Source organism: Ptiloglossa arizonensis, chromosome 1 (assembly GCF_051014685.1).
Source record: "Ptiloglossa arizonensis isolate GNS036 chromosome 1, iyPtiAriz1_principal, whole genome shotgun sequence".
Lineage (NCBI taxonomy): Eukaryota > Metazoa > Arthropoda > Insecta > Hymenoptera > Colletidae > Ptiloglossa > Ptiloglossa arizonensis.
In genome coordinates, this window is record NC_135048.1 from 35,088,432 (window position 1) to 35,106,840 (window position 18,409).

The following is an 18,409-nucleotide window of genomic DNA, read 5'->3' on the forward strand; positions in this document are numbered from 1 at the left end:
TTTTCCCTCGGTTCCACTTTTGGTTGCCATTTGTGTCGCGCGATGGAGTGCGCTGCTCCTGACAGCACTCGGCTTCCCCCGCGGTCGCTTTGTCCGTCGCGCGGTTCCGACAACGAGACACGGCCCCGCGATACCAACGAAACCATCCCCGGCTGCGACCGCGAATCCGAAATCCGCTCTCTTTTCTCTCCCCGTTTGGCCGCTCGTGGCCCGCTCGTGGCGCACTCGTGGCGCGCTCGTGGCGCGCTCGTGGCACGCTCGTGGCACGCTCTTATCTCCGTCGATCGAGTCGAAAGTTCTCGAGCACCGAGCGGCGTTTCGAGAGCGTCGATCGTTGCCCCGCGATTCCACCGATAACAGCGTTGCCCCTTAACGCGCAATTTCGAACGCGAACCAACCGACGAAAATCGTTCGAACCGTCGAGCGCACCCGAGTTCCCGGCCGTTAGTTTTTTCCATCCCGCGATCTCGAACCCGAAACGCGCGTCGAAACCGCTTTCCCCGAAACACCGCGCATCGCGAGGAGCAACGCGAACCGCGGAGCCCCGAGTTCCCGCAATTTCGCGAAGCGACTCCCCGTCAAAATTTCGGTTTTCGGTCAAGTAGTCTGGCGGCTTTAAACCCCGAGCGATAAATATCCGGCAGCCAGAAGTAAACTTTCCATCGAGGGATGTTTGCGGCGAACAAACGCGATCGCAGCCGGCATCCACTTCGGTGTTGAACGATAATCTGCACTCGAGTACCTTCCTCTTCCGTTGCATTACACAACCGTGTTTCCAGCGTGTTCCGCGCAACGAACCGCACACTCGTCGACGATAATGCCGAAGAAAATATTCGAGTAGCGGGAATAACAGCGGTCAATGGGACCTCTCTATAAATTCACGAGCGCGTATCGGACCTGTATCCGAGTCACAATGGCACTCGTATTACCCAAATATCGCGGGCTTCCCGTATTAACCGTACAAAGCCGATATCTTCGTTATCCGAATAACCGAACGGCGTTACGCTCGAAACGGTGCTCGAACGCCCCGTTACATCCACCAAGGTTCGCTATCTGCGATTTCGAAACGGGACGTTTCCCGGTAAATTAAAAATCGAACGCGTACCAAGCGACGCGGACCGAACCAACGAATTTAATCGCCGGCGAACAAATTAAATTCCAATTTCTACCGAGTTTTACCCTCGAGCTCGCATTTCGTGCGCTCGCGCGCGTCGCTATTTCCGCTGGAAGCGCGTTACGACGATCATCGCCCGGAAGCGGATACCCTCGTTGCCGACGAAGACCGGAGTGCTGGGTTTCCTCGACCTCGACGATAGCGGTGAGTACCAAGGTGAATACGTCGCAGTTGGTTCCCTTTCGAGGGATCCGTACGACTCCGATTCACCTCATAAGGGAAAATTACGCGCCGAACGTGTCGGCGAACGAAGGAAAGAATCGCTCGTACTCCAACGTTCCGCAAAGTTCGCGGTGGTGTAATACGAACGAGACATCGCGCGCGGTAGTGGTATCGTCCGGTCGGCGAAATAAATCAGCATTCGCGGTCGCGCGCCTCGTCGAGAATAAGAAAGAACGGTCGGGTTGTCGTTGGTATCGCGCGTTCGCGCGAGCGCGCGTACGCTGCTCGCGTCGCGTCGACGAGCCCGCGATCCGAACGGAAGATCTATGGACCGTTGCTCGTGGCGCGTACACCTACCTATGGGACAAATAACCGTATAAATTTGGTCGCGCGACGCCTCCTCTTGCGTTACACGGAAACGTACGAAGGTCCGTAAGCTCGCGAAACAGTCGCGGCTCGTTTTTCGCGCGAGTCGATTCCCACGGACGATCGGCCGGCTCGATTCTCGGCGAGGGTAGCTAACCGTTAACGTCGTTCCGCTCGTTTTTCGGCGCGTTTGCAACGGAAACAGATCGAAAAAGACCTCGAGCTCCCGTATCTTCCCCGCGGTCCTCTTCGCGCTTCGAGTTTACGGAACGTTGTTCGCGTCGAGTCGAAGCGTTTTTCCTCGCGATAAGTAGCTTCCGTTGGTAAACGTCGCGCTGTCTTCGGTGTTGTTAATTACGAGGAACGCGTAGTACGCGACGAGCGTACCGCGGATCGAAACGAGCTCGCGTTTTCTCGTCGAGCCGATCCCTCTTCGCCCCGTGCGCCCGTCGACGCTGTTTTTCGTCGAGCCGCGACCCTCGCGACGCCCTCGGCTTCGCGCGAGAGACCGTCCGCGCTCCACGCCGACGAAAACCGGCGACCTTTGTCGCGAAAATTCCCGCACCGGACACGAGTTTCCCCATCGATTCGGGTAATCGCGTCCGACCCGTATCGCGAACGTCGAAACGCAAACTCGAATTGTCGGTATTTTCGGGCGGCGATCGTAGATCGATGCCTCTTTAATTTCCAGTCCGTCGATCGGAAAACAACGTCGGTCCGTTTCCGGTAATTGGATCGCTGCGAGTCGAAATCCGACGCGAGAACCCGATCGAGGATCGATTCCACGGTGAAACGACGGATACCGCGTTCGCTGGTATTTATTTTCAACGGCGAGCGATACCAGAAGAGAGAGCGGAAAAACGTTCGCGCGCTTCGCTCCGGGGCGCGAAAGAATTTCCCGTCCACGGATAAACGTTTCCCGAGAAAAGGTTCGGGATGGCCGGGACTGTTGCCTCGGAGCGAGATCGAACGTCGCGGGACAAAAATTGGCAAACTCGGACACTGGCGGACCTTCGAAGCGTGGCTACTTTTTTCGCGCGGCAAAAGTGAAAATCGAGCGGTAAAATTCCACGGTAACGTTCGGCCCGGGCGGGACGTTTCGCGTTTCTTCGTCGGCGTTAAAGTTACCGTATCGGATTCGGACGAAACGAACTCGAGGACGCGAAAGTGCACGAAACGTTGCCGGGTTCGCCGAATTCGCGTTTGGACTCGGTCGAGAAATCAGGACGCAAAAATCGACTCGCAAAAAGCTCAACGCTCGCGGGCGGAGCGATCGAGTTACGCGATTCGGCCCGGGCAACTTTTTATCGTTGTTTCTACTCGGCGCGTTTCGAGGCGTTTCGCGCGAAAGCGATCTCGCGTGTTCGAAGAGACGATTTCGAAAATTTGACCAGCGCGCGAAAGAGACCCGATGCGAGCGATTCCTTCGAAAACGGATTCCACCGAGAAAAAAAGAAAAAAAAAACAAAGGAAAAACGTATCGCGGACGAACCGGCGCGCTCGATCGATGTACGCGCGGTGGCGTCGCGCATAATTAAACATTTTTCCTCCGTTCGGGAATCGAATTACCGCGGCACGCCGTGCACGGACACCGGGTTCGATCGTATCTTTGTTCGCCGGCGCGGCTCTTAATTAAACCAATTTGTTCGACGCGAGCAGGGTCGTTCGTTCGCGCCGACCCGAACCGATCCTCCTTTCGCGAGCCGAGACGCTAAAAAGTAGCCTTCCGCGGCTTCCGCGGGGTCCAATTAAACGGCCGGGAACGAGGAACAGCGAGGTTGGCCGGCCTCGGGCCGGGCAAAAACCGGGCTCGAGCCGAGGGAATCGTCGAACCCGTGGACGAGAGCAACGTTTTTCCGCGCGGACGATTTAATCGCGAGCGAAGGAGGAGCACGCGCGCGAGAACGGTCAACCGCGAGGGGAAACCGGCCGATCCTCCCCTCGGCCGCCTTACCGTACAAATATTTCGCGACTTCGATCGGCGAGATTCAACGCGCGAGGAGCGTAACCGGCGCGAGCCTCGAGGGAAAAAATTTCGAATCGTTTCCGCGCGAGGAATCGTCCGGTTTTTTATCCCCGCGGAACGGAAAACGAGCTCCGCACCGCGGTCGGAAACTCGGTTCGAGGATGCTCCCGCGTTATCGGGGCGAAAGAAGACGCAGGAACGCGAAAACCAACCGCGGAAGCGCGGCTACGTGTCTCGAAATAAACATTTCCGCGAGCGTATCTCCCGCGTCGGGGAGGAGAGTGCTAGAGAACGGCGGTAGGATTTTCCGGGCGCGACTCTTTTTCGAATTTCTCGCCCGAGCGGGACGCGTCGAGACTCTCTCGGACGCGGTCGTCCGTTCGAGGTCCTCCAGCCGGAACCGTACCGCGAAACCGTTCCTTCTACCTTCCGTCCCACTTTCTTCTTCGCGCCGAGGACGAGAGGAGACGCTCCGCGGAATAATTTATTCGCCGAGAAAGTCGCGAGACCGTGAACGTTCGCGAAAAATACCGAGGACATCGAGGGAAACCGGGAGACGGCTCGAACGCCGCGAGTTCGTCGATTCGTCGACGAACGAGGGCCAACGGGGGTGGCAAACTACTCGCCAGAACCCTCGGAAGCGCTCTTAAAACCGTTCTACGTTTTCACGGTATTGCGTGCATTTTCTAGCGCCCTCCTTCCACTCGCGTAGACACGACTGCCTTCGAACTATGCGCCGAATGTCTTCGCGGAATACTTGGGATCCCTGGCTGGCAATTTCGAGTTATCTCGAACGCTTTCCGCGCGGGAGTGCGCGACGCTGTCGTCGATGATTTTCGGATGCTTCCAGGAACCAAGGAGAAGAGGAAAAGGTTCGACGCTCGTTCTCGCGTCGTTCGCGCGAAACCGGAACGAGCGTCGATTCCGTCGAACGATACGCGCGTACAGGGCGGTTCGTAATTCGCGGCGCGAACGAGGTCCGTGGGACTTTTTTCGATCGCGTTGCGCGTCGAAGAGAAGACTACGGAAATCGATAACGCGGCTCGTTCGCGACGTAAAGATTCGCGCGGCAAGATTCCGTTGTTCCTCGCGCAGCGGAATACCTTCGAGGCGATCGAAGCCGCGGAGATGCGCTCTCGTCCACGAAAGCTCTCCGTTTTGCTCGAAAGCCGACAAAGTTTACCGTATTTGGTAACGATCGAGAGAAGGAAGCGGAACGTTTTCGTCCGCGACGAGATTCCGCGGATTCGCGCGAGACGGCCGCGTGCTCGGAATCGCGGAACGCTTCCGTTTACTCGTCGAGACGCGTCGACGACCGAAACGTTCCGAGAGAAAACAAGAGGAAACCGTGGTGGTCGCGCGAAGATCGAATTCCGATACTTGGAAAGTCCGACGGGTGGAAGGGTCGCGTTCGACTCGAGCCGAACGCGATTCGAGCTACACCGAAACCACCGCGAGAATCGACCGAAATCCCTTCGAAACGTGGAACCGACTCGTTTCCAATCCCGATTCGGTCGCGATTCGTACTCGAATCGGAGTCGATCCGTCTCGATCGACAGCGCGCGATTCGAACCCTCGAACGCGAAACGAACGTTCGAACGAAGATGTCGTTTCGCGGGAAGAGATCGAGGACGATCGGTGTCTCGCGCGAGGAACGCTCGGAGTGGACGCCTAGGACCGCGTCGCGAGGGTCCGGTCCCGCGAAAGGGTAGCATCGAAATTCCTAACGCGCGTTTAATTATTACCGCGCGTTGTATCCGTATCGCTGGGAGATTAGCGCGATATTAGAGGGAATCCGGGTGTTGCGGTATCGGGCTGACGGTCGAATATCGGAAAACGATTACAACATAATTCACGGTATCGATAAAATTTAATTACGCTTTATATAATGTAACGGCCGGTCTCCGAAGCGCGGGAGACTCCGACCCGCTGGATTTACGTCGCTTTTGCAGCCCGCCCGAAATATCGAGTATCGGCCCGATCTCGATGCTAATATAATTCGTTATCGTCCGCGGGCCGTTTTATCCTCGCCCGTGGATCGAACCGCGTCGCGTCTTGTCACCGTGCCTCCGACGCGACGTTTTACCGATAATCGTTGCCGCTAATTCGACCGTGACGTTCGCCCGCCTCTCCTGCCGAAACAAAAATTCCTCGCGAAAGAGACCGCTGCGAGGACTCGAGCGTCGCGGATCGATCGCGGTAGATTTTTACTTTCGAGAATAATATCTTCCGTCGCGATACGGTCAACGATAGAGGAAACCGAACCGGCGAGGAAATCGCTCGAAAATTACTCGTCGCGCGAACAAACGTTCCGAACGAAAATTGCGTCGCGTCGAGGAAAATATACGACGCGCAAAGGAGCGTCGCGGCGAACAGGATCCGACGTCGACGATTACCGAGATATCGTCGAAACGAGTTCGCTCCGAGCGACGTTCGAACCGTTGTTCGTTACGCTCGGTGCAGTTGCGCAATCGGATAACGAGCGAACGAGAAAGATTTTTAACGATACGTTCTCGCGTATCTTCGACGGTCTTCGATGGCTCGTAACGAGCTTCGTTTTTTCGCGTTCGCCGTAGAAAAATGTTTCGTTCGCGAACGATGGTCGTCGACCCCGTTCGACGCGGCGTTACGAGCCTCTCGATACCGTGGGACGAGGACGTACCGAGAAAAAAGATTGCTCGACGATTAGCACGATCGACGCTCCTTTGTCGGGGAAAGTCTCGCAACGTTCGGCCGCGGTTCGAGATGAACGCGAACGGCGAATCGTGCGAACGAAGAAGCGTTCTCCGTCTCGAGAATTTCGTTTTTCCAAAATTCGGGTGGCAAAAATCGCGTTAGAATCAGGAGGCGAATTTGTCGTTTCCATGGCCTCTCTCGTTCCGTCTCGCGTCGCTCTCTCGGTCGTCGAGCGGCGGTTTCGTTCCGACGAGAAACTTGGAATCGCGGCGGAAAGTTTTCGTAACCTCGCGGCTCGAATTTCTCCGTCCGCTCGGTTGCGGTGGAACGACTCGCTCGGAAAGCGAGGATCGTTGCCGCGAGTTACGAATTTGCGACGAGTCGTCGACTCGAACGATTACCGTACCGCGTCCGAAGGCCGACGGTACGCTCGTCCGCGAGCTGTTCTCGGAGAAACCGCACCGAAGGCCGCGTTCCGCGCGAAAATTTCGAGCGGGAACGTTCGCGAAGAAACGCCGCGAGCGTCTCGATCGAAGGGAGGAACGGACAACGATCCGAGCCGACGAAGAGATTCGAGAGAAACGGCGCGTCCGCTCGCGGAAACTATCGCCGCGGACGTTTGGACATCGGGAGAAGTTCCCTCGGAATTTAACGTCCCCGCGTGTTCGTAACGATCCGAATGTCCGCTCGTACGTCCTGTCCCGGAATTTAATACAGTGCCGCGCGCGTAATTTAGATCCGGTCCGGTTACACCGCAACGTTCGCTCGCTCGCTCGCTCGCGTTCGGAATTTCGCGAGCGAATTATATCGGCACGGGGCTCCGGTAAGCGTCAACGTTTGCGCATCGAAGTTCGCTGGATTCGCTCTTTGCGCTTCGGAAACGTTCGAAAAATATTCGCGCGTCTGCGGTACCCACAAATCTTTCACCGTGGAAATTATCGCGTCGCGTCAGCGCGGGGGAACCGCTCCCGCCGAGAATTCCGGAAACCCGGGAACTCGTGAACGCGCTGCGACTTGGAACGGACGCTCCGGCGTCGACGAGACGCGGTAATCGTCGACGTCGTTTCGAGAATTCGACGACGTTGCCGGAACGAACGCGCTCGACGATACTCGTAGGCCCGGGCGAGGTAAAATTAATTTACCGCGTTCCAGTTTCCCGAGGTTGGCTTCCCCGAAGATCCCGCGCAGCGGTTACGGGATCCCTCCGACGCGATAGAGTTTTTTACGGGGTCCCGGAGGACGGGTTTCGCGCGGCGCCCTCGCGAGCCCGATCGGCGTCGCAGCTGTTGCGATTATTTACCGGGGAATCTCGGGGAGGGGCGAGAAGCGATTGCGGGGGCGTGGCTGGACCCCGAACGATCTTGGACGGAATTATCCGGGGAGCTGATATCCCCGAGCAAGGGCAACCGTGCCGTAAACTCGACAGAGGGACGATTCCGCGTCCACGCGGTTCTCGTTCGCCGCGCCAGGATTTACAATCCTGTTAACGCCCGTCGATGCTCGTAATTACTCCGTTCCGTGGTTCGGGGAACGCGAGCGGGTTCGCACTCGCGCCTCGCACTCGCGCCTCGCGTTCCGCGTCGGTTGGGATCGATCGCGCTCGCTTCTACGCGCACGGTACCGTTCGTTCGGTACCGCGATTTATCGTCACCGCCTCGAGTATTTTCCTCCTCCTCCGACAGGGATACCCGTCGGTGGCTACGAATCGTTTTTCGCCAACGGACACGGAAGACGAATCGTTTCCGCTCCGGGACGGCCAATCGTGGACGAGGAGTCGGAGCAGGACGCGCGGACCAACGATACCGTCTCCGCGCGGATCGAGCCGTCCGGACCAAAGGAAACTTCACAGTTGGCCAACGGGGGCGCCTCGACGGAATTTCGCGATTCGAACCGGCCACGAATTTCGATTCGGCTCGACGAGCTATCGAGATCGGTCTCGAATCGCGGGTCCGGAGAGAACGCGGCGTAATCCCCGGTCCGTTCCCCGAGCATCGGGCCGTGCATCTGTCGAGTTTCACGAACCGCCATCCCCCCGTAAACGCGGAGGTTTGCCCGGGCTCCCGACGCCACCGACGCACGATCCTACCTCCTGCGCCGCGATCTCCGACCATCCTCGAGGGTGGAACGGAGACGCGTCCGACCGAAAACCAACGAGCCGAGCGCTAAATTAAATTCCTCTTCCAACTTTTAACGAAGAACCGTACCCGTCTCTCTTCTCTTCGACGACAGGACGCTGCCAAAGGTTGCCGCGTCGCCGACGTTGAAATTAACACGCGACCAGACCCAGAGGGAACCCGGATCGGAGAAACGCGTTCTCTTCCCTTCGAGAGGAGAACTCGTCGCTGCGAGGGACGCGGAACGATACCCGGTCTAGCTTCCTTCCGGCCGACCGGAAGAATCGGCCGCGAGCGATACGTAAAAAGTTTCCTTCTCGTCGAGCGCGCTCGATTCGGCCCTCGTCCGTCCGAGCGGAGTTTGCGATCCGGACGCGACGGATCGGGCAAAGTTCGCGAAACCGCGGTCAACGGGAGAATCGAACTTTGAGCCGCGCGCGTCGCAACGACGAGACAAAGGTTCTCTTATACTTTCTCCCGGGGACCGCGCCTTCGAGATCCAATTTTTCCAGGAAATCCACCGCCGATCGGTTTCGTTCGCGACGCAAATTAGATCGAGAGCCCCCGAGGCGTTCCGCTGCGCGGTTCGCGTGAGTTCGAATCGTTCCGCGAAACGTGGAAACGCGTACATTGTTTTTCTTGGAAAATTCGAGAGCATCGGTGTTCGTTCGCGCGAAACGTTTCTGCGTCGGCTACCGGTATCCGTCGGGGCACTCGACGCCTCAACGGATACGATCGATAAATTTTATTTACGTTGCAAATATCGCGCTTAAAATTTCCAACGATAATAGGATTAATGCATCGTATAATAATTTGGCGGTGAAAAACGACAATATCGCGAAATCATCGGATAATTAATACGTTTGGTAATAATTGTACGCCTCTCGCCGAAAAGCGCCAGGCGGGCGATGTTTCGCTGGAAAAAAGAGGCGTCGATTATTTCGTCCGCGCGTTTGCCCTTTGCAAATTTGTCACCCGCGAAGCGAGAGTGAGAGAGACAGGGAGAGAGAAAGGGAGAAAGGGATCGTCCCGAACAAGGGGGCCGAGGATCGGTCGTGCGCGTTCGACCGGACCTCGAGCGTACTCGGCGGTCTGTCGCGAGAGGTAGGCGATTTCGCGTCGCTTAATAATGCGACAGAATTGATCCGGCCGCATCGTAAGTGCGTGTTCGCGTCCGTGGGGGCGCAATTACGGGATTGCCCGTCTCGCGATCGCGTCGAACCTCGTTTATGAAAATTCGATTCGTCGGTATCCGTTGATTTTGCAGCGGGAATTCCGCGCACCCGGGTCCCGGGTCGTACGGAATCCGAATCGCTGCGAATCTTCAACTCCGACGAACAACGGGATAGGAAAATTTCGTTCGATGCGATCGAAATACGAGGGAAACGGTGCAAGGGAAATATACGCCTCGCGATCGATTCTACTTTGCTCGGGTTCGCGATCCTTGGGAACGCGCGCGTCGAGGAAGGCGATATTTCGGTACTTAGCGAGCAAAGCGGATTATCGGATCGGGCAACTTTTTGCGTAGCTTCGACGTGTAAAATCGACGCTGGAAAAGCGTCCCCCGTTAATCGACGTCCTCCTTCCGTAGCGTCGCGAGCGAACGCGTTTCTCGAGGTTCCGCGAGCATCGAACCGGTCCCAGCGCGGTCCGCGTCGAGTTCGCCGATCTCCGCGCCGAATTCGATCGTTCGCCGTCCTATTTTTTATCGGACTCGGGAGCGGTGAACCGTGCTCGGATTTTCCACGTTTCCGATACAATTTCCGAGAGAAACTGTTCCGGCGAGCTGTCTCGAGCGAGCCGAACCGAGAAGAGAACGCGTAGCTATAGATGTGAAAAATCTGTATACGCGTGTTTGTTCTTAATCAAGCTCGGCACGCGATCGTGGCAAAAGAAAGGGGCTCCATTGACGGTGCGGCAGCTTCGTTTCGCGCGGAAGTTGTTCCGAGGAGTCGCGTCGAACGAATCTTCCGGCGTAACGAAGACGCGTTTTAATAAAGGAACCGCGACTCGACGGTCCTCGAACTCGCCGGGTCTTCCGCTCGTAATTAAAAATACCCGCCGATTCGTCCGAGAGGAGCGTTCCGCTCCCGAGAGGTCGAGGCGAGTTTCCTTTCCGACTTCCCGCGGATTACGCTGAAAAGAGTAACGCCGCGCTCGACGAAATTACTCGCCGCGGTATTCTCTTCCGTCTGAAACACGGAAGTCGAGGAGCGGTTCTTTCGTACTGCGAGAAGAGGAGAGGAGGCGGACGAGTCGAGTCGAGTCGAGTCGAGTCGAGTCGAGTCGGGTCGAGTCGAGTCGAAAAGCCAACGAGAAGAAGAAGGGTCGTCGCGGCGTAAGGCGGTTGGTCCGCTCGGAGGGTATAGCCGGTTCCATATCGATCTAGGTGTCGTTATCGAGCAAGTAGGTAGGGGAAGTTATATAGTTATTGGCCCCTGTACAGTTATTGGCCTCCCCCTCGGCTACTGCCATTCGGGGACCAATTTCGTGGTTCATTTTCATCTAGGCGACTTTAATAATAACGAAGATAAAGCCCTTTTTTCTTTACAGTCGAATCGGCCGTTATCGTTCCCGTGTTATACGGCCGTTCTCGAGCGCTCCTTTACGGCAATCGACAAATTCTTGGCTCCGGCGGGTCCGCGATCGAGTAAACAACCGAAAAATACTCTTCGTCCGCGAACTTCCTTCGATGGGAAAAACTCCGGCCCGAATTTCTTTTCGTCTCTCGATTTCGCTCGCAACGCCGACTCGGGAATTCTTTTCGAAGTCGTTCGCGAAACGTTTCCTTCGAATTCGCCGAGCGAGGACCGGCCGCGTCGAGCTCCGAGACGTCTTTCGAAACGGCGGGCCGAAAAGCGGACGACCGGTTTTTAAACGCGCGGCGTTCCCCGCTCGGCGAACGATCGCGTTTCCATCGGCGGTCCTCTCCTCGTTAGAGCCCCCGCAAATTCGGTACTCGAACGAAACGCGCTAACGGTTGCCCGACAATTTGCCCGCGAGGGCCGATCGATCGACTCGGTCGGGGCCGTTCGTGCGAGAGGTCGTTTGCATTCGCCCGATGAACCGCCACCGTAACGAACATCGTCGATCGGACGAGCAAAGTTTCGCTCGCTCGAGCGCCGGAAGAACGGAACGTTCGCGCGAGAACGGGCAAACGAGCCCCGGCATTGTTCAAAAACCCGGTAAACCACCCCGAGACGATACGACGATCGCCGATCAAATATCGCGAGATCGGTTGCCCTTCGAAAATACCATATTTCGTCCGCGATCCTCCACTTTTTCGCTCGGAGCTCGAATCCCGTTCCCGGACGCCGCTTCCTCTCGTTAGCGCCGATTTCTAATTCGGACTCTCGTACTCGGAAGCATTTTCGTTTCCGCAAATAAAAATCTAGAGCAAAGCGGTTCCCCGCTAAAATTTCAACGGCGCCTCGAGGTGGAATCGAGTCGCGACCGTCGTTAGAATGTAAATGTCCCGCTACGGATGTTAATCTCGCCAATTACGAACGCGCAACCTAATTCGACCGAACATCGTTCGCGCGTTTCCCCGAAATTGCTCGTTAAATCATTACCGCATTATTTTTACCTTCGACACGGTCGCCGGGCGCGGACTGTAATATTTCCCGGCGCGGCCCGCGAACGCGTATCGCTTCTAAAGCAGAAAATTTCCGGGAACGTTTCGAAAATTCCCGTTAATTCCGCGCGAAATTGAAGTTCTCGTATAAAGAGCAATTTTTATTCCTACGGATAATACACGAGCGGTGCGCGCGCGTCGCGCGGTAACGGTAACGACGCTCGGCGAGACGATAAAGATTCAACGCGAGGCGTTCCGTCTTTTACGCGCGATCGCGTAAAAGGGCCGAAATCGCGTCGCCGTTTCGCGCGAGCGAAATTTTTTCTTCGATTCGACGAACCGGTTTCCATCCCACCGTTGTCCAACGTTCGAGTTTCCCGTTCAAAAAGAGAGCGAGCGCGACGAAACGGTGATCACCTACGAATCGATCGTACGTCGTCCAACGCGCGAGGCGACTCGACGATCGCGACCCTACGGAATATATCCCTCTACGCGTTATTCGACCCGAAAAGTCGAAACAACGTCGATCGATTTATATCCCGCGTACGCGTTGTTATTCGAGCGTAATTTTTGTTCCTCGTCGTCGTCGTCCTCCTCCTCCTCCTCCTCCTCCTTGTCCTCGTCGCCGAAAGCAACCGAAACGGTCCAAACGATAATTACACGCGTCGTGTGTGCAATGTGCATTAGTTCGTTAATTTCCTTGCTCCGCGTTTACGCTCGGACGAAACTCTCGGCTAAATTTGCATTTTAACTAAATTTCTTACCGTGTATTATTTCCTGATTGTACAGCGCGTACAGTACCTTCGAAAATTACTCGCGAAACTCTGGTCGTCGAAGAAAGTAAACGCGTACCGTGTTTGCGAAACGGAGGGCGATTCGTAAAAGAAATTTAGAGCGCCATCGGCGTTCTCCGTCTCGCTTTCGACTCGATCCGGCTCCGTGCTCCGCGCGAGGTTCGAATTTCCCACCGGTTTTGCCATCACGAACGGCACTGTACACCGTGTGCACGTGGTATTCGTTAATTTCCTCTCTCGGGCGTTACATTCGGACGAAACTCTCGACCGAACTCGCGTTTTCGTGCGAGGAAAAAGGGACGCCGGTAGCCCGATAAGCGTCTTGGAAATTTCCTCGTTCGGTATTCCGAGCGAGCTCGCCGCGCGGTCGCGAAAAGAATCGCGTTGTCCGTCGTTTTTTCGGCGCACGGAACAACGCACTTGGCGCGTTAACCCTTTAGTTTCGGAGCGTTTCCCACCGGGGGAACGATACGGGATCTCGCGCGGCAAAGCACGGCACGACGTAACGTCGCTCGACGATAAACAATAATTAAAAACAATCCCGTCGGGGCTCGGATGTTTGCATTCGAGAGATCCGTTTTTCCGTTCGGAGAGCGACGCGAGCTTCTATAGACGGAACAAAATCGATCGGTCGCTCGAGGCCGCTTCCCCCGCCGCGAATCCGAACGATTCGAATTTCACGACGCGTTGCGATTATCCTCCTGTATTGAAATTTCATCGAGAAACGTACGGTCGGTGAGCTCTGGCTGCGCCGGATCCGCGATAACGCGAAATAAAAATTCACGGAACGGCGACCGAACCGTGGATATTTCGAGGTATCCTCGAGCGACCGAGCGACTTTGTTCGGAGCGCGTTTGCCATCGAGGAACGAAGCTCGTCGTCCGTAAACGCTCCGTTAGGCGGTAAAACGTTGCGGGAAAGGGAGATCTTTGTCCGAGTGCATCGGAGCGAGCGCAGGGTGCATCCAGAGTCATCGGGAGCTTCGAACACCTCGTAGTCCGCGATGCGAGCGGGGTTCCGCGTCCGTGGTCCTTCGCCTCGAAAGAGATACGTCGCGGGGCGCGCGTTCGCTGAAAAGGGCGACGTTCGCTCGATGGGAACTCGCGGTGTTCGAAGGACGCCACTCGAAGTTGGTCGTCCGTGAAAAACGCGAGCCAGAAATTTTTCCGTTACTCGGTACCCGTATCCTCCATTGTGCCGCGAAAGTCCGAGGTTCTCGGTGATCTTGGAAAATACCGGGCCGGAATAATGGTTCTGCGTTTCGATGGAAAGCCGCGAACGTTGAAAAGGGACCCGTTGAAAACGCGAGTCGAAAATCGTTCCACGGTACGGTCCCTGTGTCTCTCCCCGAATCGTACGAGTTATTCGTCGAACGCGGAACCCCGACAACGTTCGCATCGGGATGCCAGAGTTTGAAATTTCCAACGAAAGAACAGGGCTCTTTGTTCGCCCTTTCGCGAAAGATCGTAACCCGGGGCCAAGAGGCCGGGGGAGAATTCGTCGAGCGCAAGATTCCTCGAAAATAAAAGTCAGAAATTTTTTAACCGAGCCCGTACGAAACTCGGAGATTCTCGGCCGTCTTAAAAACGTACGGTATTCTTTGAGTATCCGGGCTCGGTGTTTGCCCGTATTGTTCGATTATAGCGCACCGAGTGTACATCGCCTTAGTTTTTATTTACTTCGCCCGGAACCCTTTTGCGAGCCGAGCTCGGAATATCGCCGGGAGCGTTCTTTTACCCAGCGCCGACTTTAATACGTCTTTGAGCTGTCGCGCGCGACTTCCTCTTTTTAAACGAAACGGAGGCTTCGCGCACAAGCGCGGCTTATCGCGAACGGTTACATCGACGCTTCGTTAAAAACGGTTTCGCGCGATATTCACCGCGAAATGATCTCGCCTCGCCTCGAACCGCCGATACCGAAGATTGGAAATTATTTCTCCGGCGAAAAAGAAGGATTTTCCGCTCGAAGCTCCGTTTACACGAGCTACGTCCGCGCGGAGCGGGGAGAGAAAAAGCGGAACCGAATCCTCGAGTCCGATTTGCCGAATCTTCGGCGCGAACGGGCCGGTGCGCCGGTCGGGAATCGACTTCGAAAACACGGCGAGATCGACGCGCGGGGACCGGTTCGCGAAACGTGAAACGAGAACCGTATCGAGAGCAAACGGGCGTTGAAAAAAAAAACGAGGAAAGGGAGAACAAAGGCGAGCGAAACGCGGCGAAGAAAAAATAATCGCGGCAACCGTCGGATATAATCGCGACGAGGAAAATTGTTTCCGTTCGCGAGCCGAAAAGTTTCGCGACCGAAACAAAGGTAAAAAGAACGAGGAGAACGCGACGCAATTACAAAGTTGGCGAAGTTTAATTGAATTTCTATGGCATATTATCGGACGGACTCGAAACGCGTTACACGCGTTAACCGTATTATTCGGGGCGACGAATTAAAAGGAAGCGGGAACATTCGTTATCGACAGAAGGAGAAAGTTGCACCCCGTTCTGCGTTCGCGTCCCGCGAAAATCGATATTTTCCATTCCCGGTTCGCTGTCGCATAATGTGTCAATATTTTGTTACGCGTCCTTTAACGTCATGGCGGTGGCAGTTCGAAAACACTATCGAGAACCGCTTTCGGAACCAGAATGACAAGTTCGCGATATACGATTGTTCGGGTCAATTTTCCAACGAGCGTCGCTGCAACGGTCATCCGAATTACCCCGTTAAATATAACTCGGAGCTAGCGCGCGCGTTGTTCGAATCGAAATTGTACCGGCTCGCGGTCGTCGTCGTCGGGTCGAGCCGAGCGAGACTCGAACGAATTAATTTTTAACCAACGGATTCGAGAAATTCTCTCGGAGAGTCGACGACGGGGAATAAATTTGCTTTTACTCGTCGATCGGTTTCTGCGCGATTCGCGACCGGGCGAAGACACGCTCTTCGTAAAATACGGACCGATGCCGCTCAATTCCCAGAAGCGGAACACGGAGGTAAATCGAACTCGAATCCCGTCCGACGATCGTTCTCGTCTCGTAAATTAACCAAGTTTTCCTTCCGCGCGGATTACGCGCTTTTAATTTCGGGCCGCGAAGGCGGCAGGGATCGGTCCCCTCGAATTTACAGCTAGGGAATTTTCGCGAGTCTTTCGAGGAACCCGCGGCTATTTTGGTCGGTGAACTTTATTTTCGATTAACGCGACCGGTTCGAAAGTCCGGGTCTCGGAGTGTACACGGGCCGAGCATCGAACGAGCTTCCGGTGCTCGTACGCTCGAAAACGAAACGGTTAGGGCTTCGCGACAATGCCGTTCCGCCCCCAAGTTTCGGGCCAGTTTTACCTCGGGATTTATATCCGTCCGGTACAAAGCGACCGCCGGCGGGTAACTTTTGCGCCCGCGTCGCACCGTGTTGCTCCTCTTCGTCGACGATTTCCCAGTCCGCGTTCAACTCCGGTGAGAAAAATGCCCGAGAACGGAGATCCGCGGGACTTCCGACAGCTTTCGTTCGACTTATGGACGTTCGGTGTAACGTTTCGCTCGAATCGCGAGTCGAAGATGCAACGTTCTCGACGAGTTTCGATTGCTCGTCGCTCGGTGGGCAATTATCGGTTACTCGGACTTTCGAGGCGCGCGCCTTTGGTCCTAAGAGCGACGTTCCGAACGACACTTCCGAGGAACCGAAACGATAACGCAATTACGAACGCAGCGAAGAAACCGCGCGGAACCGATAATTAGCCCGAAGAGGTCGCTCGAGCGAAAGGACAGGGAACGTTCGCTAATTCGGCCCTTTGAAGCGCGGGCCACGGAACGAGAACCAAGTTCTCGGCCGTGCGGTTATTAAAATATTATTTTTTTCCACAGCGGGGAACGAATACGGTATTCGGTGGTCGGCGAAAAAGAGACGAATGTCACCCCGCGCTGCGGCTGACCGTACACGCGCATCCACGATATTTAATTGGCCATGCACTTCGACGGTGCACCGATATTTTCGTTCCGCTCGGTTAGAAACTGCGGTCTGCGCGCGTCAACGTTCCGGACCGACCGCAATTTTACTGTCCGCCGCGAAACGTCCGTCCGTCCGTTCGTCCGTCCGTCGGTTCGTGCACCGGCCTTCGTTCCGGAATGGAAAAAAATTTCACCGCGTTACCGGCGCTCGAATTTCCGATCGTTCTGGGATCGCCTTGTCCGTCGCGCGCCGATTAAAATTCGCGATACGAGCTCCTCGCACTGGCCGGACGCGAAAATTTCAGCTTCTCGGGCGAGCTCGTTAACGACCGGGTTACACGGATACGTTTTCGCGAGCGCGTTTGTTCCTCGAGGCGATGCGTCTCGTTTGTTGCGCGCTACCGAGCCGTAAATCCGAACATTTGCCTCGTATTTTCGTCCGAGCGTTGTACAGATTACGATAGGGCGGTTTTCGTTTCTCGATGGAAGGTTCGCGCGTAATCGTAACGCGGCCGCCGGTTCACGGTCGGGACGTTCTCGGTCCAGATTCCGTAAAGGGGGTCGGTCGCGTAGTTTTTACGATCTTGGCACTCGAGGTGTCGTTTCGGCCGTTAGGAGGGGTTCTGTCAGTGGTTCTTTCGCCGCGGTTGTTTCTTTCCCTCTTTAATTCTCGGCGCGAGGGGACCCGGACGATATTTACGCGTACGCTCGTTCTCGTCGAAGAGTACGGATCTCGCGACCTTTACCGATCGCGTTCGCGGAAACGGAGTATACGTGCGATAAAGTTTCGAAAGTCGTCGAGGCGGCCGCGTCTCGGGGCATCTACGATTCGACAACGGAGATCGAAGTCGCTTCGGGCGGGGTTCGTTGTATCGTTTTATCGCTGGCGAAAATGGCGCAACATCGTCGTTAAGGGGATAACCTCGTTTCTTCTCACAGGAGGGATTTATTCCGGAAGGACGCGGAATATTTTCCAACGAGAAACACTCGTAATTGGGCTGCCGTAACGATGATCAAATTACGATGTTAATTCGCGGCTCTTACGCGCGCGAGTTAATAACCCGTGCATTCTGCCGTTCATTGAAACGATAATACCCGCGCGGGCGGCGTTGTACGAGGCTAACGACTGCAGGTCCTGTCCTCGGAGAGATCGTTATCGAAACGTGGGGCCGACTAATTATCGGTATTCGCCGAGTTACTTCGTTAATCGTCCTTGGCGCGGTTCCTCGTTGCGAGCGAGGGCACGGGAGAGCTCGCGTCTCGAACGAAGCCTCGAGGACCAATTTTTCGAATTTATCGAGCCAACGAGCGACGACCGTGTCCTGGTAATCGCGCGATCGCGGAATTGGAGCGGACTCGGCCGCCGATGGAAACGTTTCATCGGCATCGATCGCGAGAGTATGGCTCCCGAGTGCGACGCGCGTCGCGCGTCGCGGGAAAAGAGATCCGCGAGACGCTCCCGCGAACCTTGTTCTCCCGTTCGTTGCGAATCGAGCTCCCGACAAAACGCGCGATTAACGCGTACGCGAGTTTCGCGGTTCGTTACGCGGCGCGTTGGCCCGTGACGTCGACGAATACTCGGGGTTGCCGGGGATAATACGTTCGACGACTCACCGTGCACCGTTCTCGCTCCTTGGAACTCGAAGCGGGAAAA